Source organism: Lissotriton helveticus, chromosome 5_1 (genome assembly GCF_964261635.1).
Source record: "Lissotriton helveticus chromosome 5_1, aLisHel1.1, whole genome shotgun sequence".
Taxonomy (NCBI): Eukaryota; Metazoa; Chordata; class Amphibia; order Caudata; family Salamandridae; genus Lissotriton; species Lissotriton helveticus.
In genome coordinates, this window is record NC_136065.1 from 1651408059 (window position 1) to 1651415558 (window position 7500).

A 7500-nucleotide genomic window follows, 5' to 3' on the forward strand; every position below is an offset into this window, starting at 1 on the left:
CTTGAGCTCCGGCCGGCCAGCCACGGGGTGCGCGAGCCCCCTGTCGCGCAGGCCACCAGAGGGTCCGGGTGCTGGGGACGGGGCTCCACTGGGTCCGGGGAGGCTCTCCCCAGCCTGGCTAGGGTTCGGAAGGTGGGACCGGACCCGGGGCTTGAACTCCATCTGGCCAGGCCCCGAGGGTGCTGGTACCCCTCCGTCCTGCAATCCGGCCGGGGGTCCGGGGCGCCCGGGACGGAGGTTCCACCGGGGCCCGGGGAGGCTCTCCCCAGCCTGGCTAGGGTTCAGAAGGTGGGACCGGACCCGGGGCTTGAACTCCATCTGGCCAGGCCCCGAGGGTGGTGGAGCCCCCTGTCCCGCAGGCCACCAGTGGGTACGGGCGCTGGGGACGGGGCTCCACCGGGGCCTGGGGAGGCTCTCCCCAGCCTGGCTAGGGTTCGGAAGGTGGGACCGGACCCGGGGCTTGAACTCCATCTGGCCAGGCCCCGAGGGTGCTGGAGCCCCCTGTCCCGCAGGCCACCAGTGGGTCTGGGCGCTGGGGACGGGGCTCCACCGGGGCCCGGGGAGGCTCTCCTCAGCCTGGCTAGGGTTCGGAAGGTGGGACCGGACCCGGGGCTTGAACTCCATCTGGCCAGGCCCCGAGGGTGCTGGAGCCCCCTGTCCCGCAGGCCACCAGTGGGTCCGGGTGCTGGGGACGGGGCTCCACCGGTTCCCGGGGAGGCTCCCCCCAGCCTGGCTAGGGTTCGGAAGGTGGGACCGGACCCGGGGCTTGAACTCCATCTGGCCAGGCCCCGAGGGTGCTGGTACCCCTCTGTCCAGCAATCCGGCCGGGGGTCCGGGGCGCCCGGGACGGAGGGTCCACCGGGGGCCCAGGGGAGGCTCTCCCCGGCCCGGCCTAGGGTTCGGAAAGCCGGGACTGGGGCCGGGGACCGGGCCCGGGGCTTGAGCCTCGTCCGGCAGGGCCCAGTGGTGCGGGAATCTCCCCTCCGTCCTGCAAGCCGGCCGGGGGCTTCCTTCCTCCAGGCCAACTGCATGTCAAATTGCCCAGGACGGGCTCCATGGCTCCTGGGCAGTCGTCCCCCGGGCGTCCGGGGCTCCATCCAGGCTGACGGCATGGAAAAGTGCCCAGGACAGGCTCCATGCGTCCCGGGCATTCATCCCCCGGGCGTCCGGGGCTCCATCTAGGCTGACGGTATGGAAGAGTGCCCAGGTCGGGCTCCATGGTTTTCACGGTGGTCCTCCCCTGGGTGTCTGGGGGCTCCAGGCCAAATGCATGGAAAAGTACCCAGGACGGGCTCCATGCGTCCCGGGCATTCGTCCCCCGGGCGTCCGGGGCTCCATCCAGGCTGACGGCATGACAGAGTGCCCGGGTCGGGCTCCATGGGTCCCGGGCAGCCCTCCCCCGGGCGTCCGGGGCTCCCACCGCCAGGCCGACGGCATGTCAAAGTGCCCAGGACGGGCTCCATGAGTCCGGGACAGTCCTCCCCCGGGCGTCTGGGACACCCATCTCCAGGAGGCCAACGGCATTGGCAAAGTACCCAGGACGGGCTCCATGGGTCCCGGGCAGACCTCCCTCGGGCGTCCGGGGCACCCATCTCCATGAGGCCAACGGCATTGGCAAAGTACCCAGGACGGGCTCCATGGGTCCCGGGCAGACCTCCCCCGGGCGTCCGGGGCACCCATCTCCACGAGGCCAACGGCATTGGCAAAGTACCCGGGAAGGGCTCCATGGGTTCCGGGTAGACCTCCCCCGGGCGTCCGGGGCACCCATCTCCACGAGGCCAACGGCATTGGCAAAGTACCCGGGAAGGGCTCCATGGGTCCCGGGTAGACCTCCCCCGGGCGTCCGGGGCACCCATCTCCATAAGGCCAACGGCATTGGCAAAGTACCCAGGACGGGCTCCATGGGTCCCGGGCAGACCTCCTCCCGGGCGTCCGGGGCTCCCACCTCCAGGCCGACGGAATGTCAAAGTACCCAGGACGGGCTCCATGGGTCCCGGGCAGCTTCCCCCGGGCGTCCGGGGCACCCACCTCCAGGCCGACGGCATGTCAAAGTACCCAGGACAGGCTCCACGGGTCCCGGGCATTCCTCCCCCAGGTCGTCCGGGCCCTAGAGCTCCGGTGGTCCAACCTGCGCCTGAGGCCCAGCCGGGGTCCAAGAGCCCTGCCTTGCGTGGGCAGGCAGTCAGGAACCCTACCGCGAAGGCTTGGGATGGATGGGGAGCTGGGAGTCCTTTCGATCCCGGCCCTCTGGTCGCCCGCGATGCTTTCCAATGGGGCGACCAGATGGCCGGGCTTCCCTGGAAGTCCCGATGAGGTGCCATTCGGCTCCCGGATCCCAGCTAGGGCTCCATGAGGTCGGGTTCTTTTACGCCTTGGGTCCCCTCTGTCACCTCGCGTTCACGGATTGCAAGAAAGGGGGGTAATTTCCCTCCGGATTACAAGGGGCAGGGTACGCCCGGACACCTCTCCAGGGCTGGTGGTTCTCTGCCCGGGGGACCAGATGAGATATGCCTGGGCAACACCTCCCCCGGGCGTCTGGGGGCTCCATTCTCCGGGCCAACGGCATGGCTCAATGCCCAGGACGGGCTCCACGTGTCCCGGACAGACCTCACCTGGGCGTCCGGGGCACCCATCTCCAGGAGGCCAACGGGATGGCAAAGTACCCGGGAAGGGCTCCACGGGTCCCGGGCAGCCTTCCCCCGGGCGTCCGGGGCTCCCACCTCCAGGCCGACGGCATGTCACACTGCCCAGGACGGGCTCCATGGGCCCCGGACAGACCTCCCCCGGGCGTCCGGGGCACCCATCTCCAGGAGGCCAACGGGATGGCAAAGTACCCGGGAAGGGCTCCACGGGTACCGGGCAGCCTTCCCCCGGGCGTCCAGGGCTCCCACCTCCAGGCCGACGGCATGTCACACTGCCCAGGACGGGCTCCATGGGCCCCGGACAGACCTCCCCCGGGCGTCCGGGGCACCCATCTCCAGGAGGCCAACGGGATGGCAGAGTAACCGGGAAGGGCTCCATGGGTCCCGGGCAGCCCTCCCCCGGGCGTCCAGGGCTCCCACCTCCAGGACGATGGCATGTCAAAGTGCCCAGGGCGGGCTCCACGGGCCCCGGGCAGCCCTCCCCCTGGGCGTTCGGGGCACACATCTCCAGGAGGCCAACGGCGTTGCAAAGTACCCGGAAAGGGCTCCACGGGTACCGGGCAGTCCTCCCCCCGGGCGTCCGGGGCACCCATCTCCATGAGGCCAACGGCATTGGCAAAGTACCCGGGAAGGGCTCCACGGGTCCCGACCAGGCTTCCCACGGGCGTCCCGGGCACCCTCCTCCAGGCCGACGGCATGTCAAAGTGTCCAGGACGGGCTCCATGGGTCCCGGGCAGCCCGCTCCCGGGCGTCCGGGGCTCCCACCTCCAGGCCGACGGCATGTCAAAGAGCCCAGGACGGGATCCACGGGTACCGGGCAGTCCTCCCCCGGGCGTCCGGGGCTCCCATCTCCAGGCCAACGGCATGGCTCAATGCCCAGGACGGGCTCCATGGGTCCCGCGCAGGCCTCCCCCGGGCGTCCGGGGCAACCATCTCCATGAGGCCAACGGCATTGGCAAAGTACCCGGGAAGGGCTACACGGGTCCCGGGCAGGCCTCCCCCGGGCGTCCAGGGCACCCACCTCCAGGCCGACGGCATGTAAAAGTGCCCAGGACGGGCTCCATGGGTCCCGGGCAGCCCGCCCCCGGGCATCTGGGGCACCCATCTCCAGGAGGCCAACGGCGTTGCAAAGTACCCGGGAAGGGCTCCACGGGTACCGGGCAGTCCTCCCCCGGGCGTCCGGGGGCTCCCTTCTCCAGGCCAACGGCATGGTTCAATGCCCAGGACGGGACGTCAAGTGGCCAGGACGGGCTCCATGCGTCCCGGGCATTCGTCCCGGGGCGGGGTGGGGAAGAGTCCAGGCGGCTTCACCTCCATGCCCGGCCATCTGATCGCCCAGATTCCCTCGGCCATCTGGTCGCCCGCAACGCTTTCCTATGGGGGGGGGACCAGATGGCCGAACTTCCCTGGAAGTCTTAATGAGGTGCCATTCGCCTCCCGGATCCCAGCGAGGGCTCCATGAGGTCGGGTTCTTTCACGCCTTGGGTCCCCTCTGTCACCTCGCGTGCACAGATTGCAAGAAAGGGGGGTAATTTGCCTCCGGATTACTATGGGGCAGGGTATGCCCGGACATCCCTCCAGGGTTGGTGGTTCTCTGCCATGGGGACCAGATGGGATATGCCTGGGCAACACCTCCCTAGGCCACCCGGGGCTTCCTTCCTCCAGGCCAACTGCATGTCAAATTGCCCAGGACGGGCTCCATGGCTCTTGGGCAGTCATCCCCCGGGCGTCCGGTGCTCCATCCAGGCCGACGGCATGGCAGAGTGCCCGGGACAGGCTCCATGCGTCCCGGGCCTTCGTCCCCCCGGGCGTCCGGGGCTCCATCCAGGCTGACGGCATGGCAGAGTGCCCGGGTCGGGCTCCATGGTTTCCACGGTGGTCCTCCCCTGGGTGTCGGGGCGCTCCAGGCTGACGGCATGGCACAGTGCCCGGGACGGGCTCCATGCGTCCCGGGCATTCGTCCCCCGGGCGTCCGGGGCTCCATCCGGGCTGACGGCATGTCAGAATGCCCAGGACGGGCTCCACGGGTCCTGGGCGTCCGGGGCTCCCTTTCCCCGGGCCAACGGCTTGTCAGAGTGCCCAGGACGGGCTCCACGGGCCCCGGGCGTCCGGGGCTCCCTTCCCCGGGCCAGCGGCATGTCAGAGTGCCCAGGACGGGCTCCACGGGCCCCGGTCATCCGGGGCACCCTTCCCCGGGCCAGCGGCATGTCAGAGTGCCCAGGACCAGTTCCACGGGTCCCGGGCAGTCCTCCCCCGGGCGTCCGGGGCTCCCTTCCCCGGGCCAAAGCATTTCAGAGTGCCCAGGACGGGCTCCACTGGTCCCGGGCGTCCAGGGCTCCCTTCCCCGGGCCAACGGCTTGTCAGAGTGCCCAGGACGGGCTCCACGGGCCCCGGGTATCCGGGGCTCCCTTCCCCGGGCCAGCGGCATGTCAGAGTGCCCAGGACAGGCTCCACGGGCCCCGGTCATCCGGGGCACCCTTCCCCGGGCCAGCGGCATGTCAGAGTGCCCAGGACCAGTTCCACGGGTCCCGGGCAGTCCTCACCCGGGCGTCCGGGGCTCCCTTCCCCGGGCCAAAGCATTTCAGAGTGCCCAGGACGGGCTCCACTGGTCCCGGGCGTCCAGGGCTCCCTTCCCCGGGCCAACGGCTTGTCAGAGTGCCCAGGACGGGCTCCACGGGCCCCGGGCGTCCGGGGCACCCTTACCCGGGCCAGCGGCATGTCAGAGTGCCCAGGACGAGTTCCACGGGTCCCGGGCAGTCCTCCCCCGGGTGTCCGGGGCTCCCTTCCCCGGGCCAAAGCATTTCAGAGTGCCCAGGACGGGCTCCACGGGTCCCGGACGTCCGGGGCTCCCTTCCCCGGGCCAACGGCATACAGGAAAGGAGTGCCCAGGACGGGCTCCACAGGTCCCGTTCGTCTGGGGCTCCCTTCCCCGGGCCAACGGCTTGTCAGAGTGCCAAGGACGGGCTCCACGGGTCCCGGTCGTCTGGGGCTCTCTTCCCCGGGCTAACAGCTTGTCAGAGTGCCCAGGACGGGCTCCACGGGTCCCGGGCAGTCCTCCCCCTGGCCAACAGCAGGTCAGAGTGCCCAGGACGGGCTCCACGGGTCCCGGGCAGCCCGCCCCCCCGGGCATTCGGGGCACCCATCTTCAGGAGGCCAACGGCGTTTCAAAGTACCCGGGAAGGGCTCCACGGGTACCGGGCAGTCCTCCCCCGGGCGTCCGGGGGCTCCCTTCTCCAGGCCAACGGCATGGTTCAATGCCCAGGACGGGCTCCATGTGTCCCGGACAGACCTCCCCCGGGCGTCCGGGGCACCCATCTCCAGGCCAACGGCATGGCTCAATGCCCAGGACGGGCTCCATGGGTCCGGGGAGGCTTCCCATGCGCCTCCGGGCTTGGGAGCCCCGGCTGTGTCCAGGGGCCCAGCCAGGCCCCGGGTCAGGTGCTCCGGCCCTGGTCCCTGTCTCCCAGCCTACTGCACTGCCAAGGGCCTAGGAAGGGGTTCCGTTGTGCCCGGGGAGCCTCCCCTTGCTTGTCTGGGTTCAGGAGCTCTGTCCGGGGCCCCTAGGGGCCCGGGGGAGGGCGGCCTCCCCACCCCGGGCTCTGTCCTTGGTCCTGCTGCGTGGCAGGGTGCCCGGGACGGGGTCCGGAGGGACCGGGGAGGCATCCCATGCACCTCCGGGCTTGGGAGCCCCGGCTGCGTCCAGGGGCCCGGCCGGGCCCCGGGTCGGGTGCTCCGGCCCTGGGCCCTGTCTCCCAGCCTGCCGCACTGCCAAGGGCCCGGGAAGGGGTTCCGATGTGCCCGGGGAGCCTCCCCTTGCTTGGCTGGGTTCAGGAGCAGTGGCTAGGGCCCCTGAGGGCCCGGGGAGGGCGGCCTCCCCACCCCGGGCTCTGTCCTTGGTCCTGCTGCTTGGCAGGGTGCCCGGGACGGGGTCCTGAGGGACAGGGGAGGCGTCCCATGCGCCTCCGGGCTTGGGAGCCCCGGCTGTGTCCAGGGGCCCGGGCGGGCCCCGGGTCAGGTGCTCCGGCCCTGGGCCCTGTCTCCCAGCCTGCCGCACTGCCAAGGGCCCGGAAAGGGGTTCCGATGTGCCCGGGGAGCCTCCCCTTGCTTGTCTGTGTTCAGGAGCTCCATCCGGGGCCCCTGAGGGCCCGGGGATGGCGGCCTCCCCACCCCGGGCTCCGTCCTGGGTCCTGGCGCGTGGCAGGGTGCCCGGGACGGGGTCCGGCGTGCCAGGGGAGGCTCGCCCTGCGCCTCCGGGCCTGGGAGCCCCGGCTGGGTCCAGGGGCCCGGCCGGGGCCCCGGGTGGGGCGCTCCGTCCCTGGGCCCTGTCCCCCGGCCTGCCGCACTGCCAAAGTCCCGGGACGGGGTTCCGTGGTGCCCGGGGAGCCTCCCCGTGCTTGGCTGGGTTCAGGAGCCCCACCCGGGGCCCCTGAGGGCCCCGGGGAGGGTGGCCTCCCCACCCCGGGCTCCGTCCTGGGTCCTGCCGCGGGGCAGGGTGCCCGGGACGGGGTCCGGCAGGCCCGGGGAGGCTTCCCCTGTGCCTCCGGGCCTGGGAGCCCCGGCTTGGTCCAGGGGCCCGGTCGGGGCCCCGGGTCGGGCGCTCCGGCCCTGGGCCCGGTCCCCCGGGCTGCCGCTCCACCCAGGGCCCAGGACAGGGGTCCGTCGGTCCCTTGCAGGCCTCCCCTGCTTCTCAAGGTGTAAGCGGGCCCCGGGTCGGAGGGCCCGCCGGCCCCTGGCAGCCTCCATGGCTGTGGCCCGGCTGTGGCCCCGGGCCTCCGGCCCGTCATGCCCCGGGCGCCCGCTCCCTCCTTCGTGGGGGCACGGGGCGACCGGATGGCGTCCCTTTCGAGCCCGGCCATCT